This window comes from Prionailurus bengalensis, chromosome D4 (genome assembly GCF_016509475.1).
Source record: "Prionailurus bengalensis isolate Pbe53 chromosome D4, Fcat_Pben_1.1_paternal_pri, whole genome shotgun sequence".
In the NCBI taxonomy this organism is placed as follows: Eukaryota; Metazoa; Chordata; class Mammalia; order Carnivora; family Felidae; genus Prionailurus; species Prionailurus bengalensis.
Window position 1 is genome coordinate 39,012,144 of NC_057359.1, and position 2,647 is coordinate 39,014,790.

Genomic DNA, 2,647 nt, shown 5'->3' on the forward strand with positions numbered 1-2,647 from the left:
AGTAAACGTGTTCCGTGATTTCTGATGATTCTTGGCCACTTTCTTTTGTTTTCCTGAAAAGCTACAGCGCAAACAATGTCACTTTTTCTGGTCTGTCTCCTGGGAGTCAACTTTGTAGGTATTGGTCACAAACTTAAGATTTATGGCATGTTTGTATAATTGCTTTCATTTATGGTTCTCTTTAAATTAGCATTGGAGCCAGCAGGAGGTAGACCCTACCACAAGGGCAGTTGCAACCAAATCCTCTCCAGGCGACAGGCCGGGCTGCTCTGGTCCAGAGCGGCACTCCACAAGGATCACCGCAGAACTTTTTCAGAAAACCCTTGTCACCCGAGCTCCTGACAAAAGTGCAGGGCCAAGCAGGACCAAGCGCCCGCCACAAAGCCTGGGGAGATGGAAGGGGCCCCAAGAGATCAGTCAGAAAGCACGGGACCCTCTTTTAAGTGCCAAGGTAGATGACTTAATTCAACATAAAGCGAGAACAGAAAGTTGCCAGACATCTCGGAAGATCCGTAAAATGCTAGTCAACAAATCTTTATTGGACACCTACTCTGAACCCCAAGCTCTCTTCAAGCCTGCCCCTCTATCCAACCCTCCACTTCCTGCTGATCTAATTTAAATAGCGGGACATTCTCAACAGGGGGCCCATAGTCACATCTCCCAGAAATGTTTGTTTTGGTTTCTAGAGTGTTTCTGAAAAGAAAAAAAAAAAAAAAAGGAGAGAAAGAAACAAAGAAAGAAAAAAAGAAAGAAAGAAAGAAAGAAAGAAAGAAAGAAAGAAAGAAAGAAAGAATTTGATTCCAAAATTTTGAAGGGGGGAGATGTCAAATAAAATTTATGCATTTCTGGTTTTTCTTAGAAAATCAGGGGATCTGTCTACGGCCATACCACCCTGAACGTGCCCGATCTCGTCTGATCTCGGAAGCTAAGCAGGGTCGGGCCTGGTTAGTACTTGAATGGGAGAAAGTCAGGGGATCTGGTGACCCTGGGCCCACTGTTCTGTACGACAGCAATTGACATCTGCTGGGTGGCATCCGCCCCTTCACACGGGACAGAAATAAGTTTACTCTGGAACCAAACCCACCCCATCTTCTACTCTGCAGGCATTTGAGAGGCCAGCCTCTGGGATGTCACACAAAGCCATTTATAAAATACCAAGGACCCAGTGATGGTTTGATTTGTATCTGAAGTTTTAAGGAAGGAGTTTATTGTCGTGTCAGTTCAAGTGATGAATCAGTCCCTGATAAAAGGGGTTCTGATCCTGAACAGCACAATAGTAGTGGTGTACCTCTAATATATATATGGGTTTACCTTTGTCCCCATTCCATGAACAGGGACACAGATTAATATAGTGGAGAAAGAATGTGCCTTGGGGTCAGCCAAAGTGGATTAGAATACTGGCACTCCCTCTCTTAACAGTATAACTGGAGAACTCTCTCCGAGTCTCTGCTTTCTCTTGTATACAACGGAGATCATTACGTCGGCCTCACAGGGACGTTGCGAGGTTTAAATTAATACTTTTGCGCTTGGCTCACACTGCTGCTTTAGCCTGGAAATTTCTCAGCAGTCCACCCTTTGTCAGGCTGACAAACTCCTCTTATGGATCAAGACCCAGAGAAAAATGTCATTTATTCTCCCAGGTTTTCCAACCCTCACTGCCCTCACGTCCTACCACTGCCCCAGGGAAAAATGAACACTTAGCCTTCTGGGTTTCTATACTTCTCTCTGTAACAACGTGTTGCAATATATGTATTTTTTGCTCGTGTATCTTTTCTACCAAACAGGAAGCATTCAACGTAGGACACCTATACGTGTTTACGATAAATACATCATACACCTGCCTCGATTTTTTCTTACTATTTGGTTCACACTCAATCTTAATAACAACAATAGTAATAATAATAAATTTTATTAGCTCAATTACCTTGAATAGAGGCATACACAATTGTACTTATCCAAAATATCTATTAAAAATATCCAAAATGAGCTTATATAGAAGGAATTTTCCACCAAGGCAGTTTTATTAGGATAGAAAAAATAGTCACGGTAACAAATGCCATGGGTGTGTTTCATTTCCATGCTCCCCGAAGAGGCTGATCTGGACAGTCAGAGGCAAACATGATAAACTTTTTCTCTCAGGATTTGTATATAATTTAGACCCAAATTATTTTTGGATCGTAGATTTTCATCAAGGTCTAGATTGTAAGCTCCCTGAGGGCAAGGCAGTTTATCTACTTTGTTAATTAATATGTTATCAATCCTTGGAGTCACATCTGCCAAATTAGAAATATTCAACAAATATTTTTCTCAGTAAACAGGTGAATATGTCTGGGACGCACTTTAAGCACTTGGTAGGAAGTAACAACACTCTGCATGCCAACGTGAGGGTCTTTTGTGGTCCACTGAACTATTTATTTCATAATGCCCTTATGAGGTTGGTATCATCATCACCATCATTGGACTCCAAGGCCTTTTTAAATTTTTTTTTTAATGTTTATTTAGTTTTGAGACAGAGAAAGAGAGAGACAGAGAGGCAGAGAGACAGAGACACCCAGAATCTGAAGCAGGCTCCAATGTGGGGCTTGAACTCATGAACGGTGAGATCATGACCTGAACCAAAGTCGGACACTTAACGGACTAAGCCACC

The 2,647-nt window shown here is 42.1% G+C and overlaps 1 pseudogene; it reads left to right on the top strand.

The window, feature by feature from the left end:
- Nucleotides 1-874: 874 nt before the first annotated feature.
- Nucleotides 875-992, top strand: LOC122475530 (annotated as a pseudogene).
- Nucleotides 993-2,647: the final 1,655 nt, after the last annotated feature.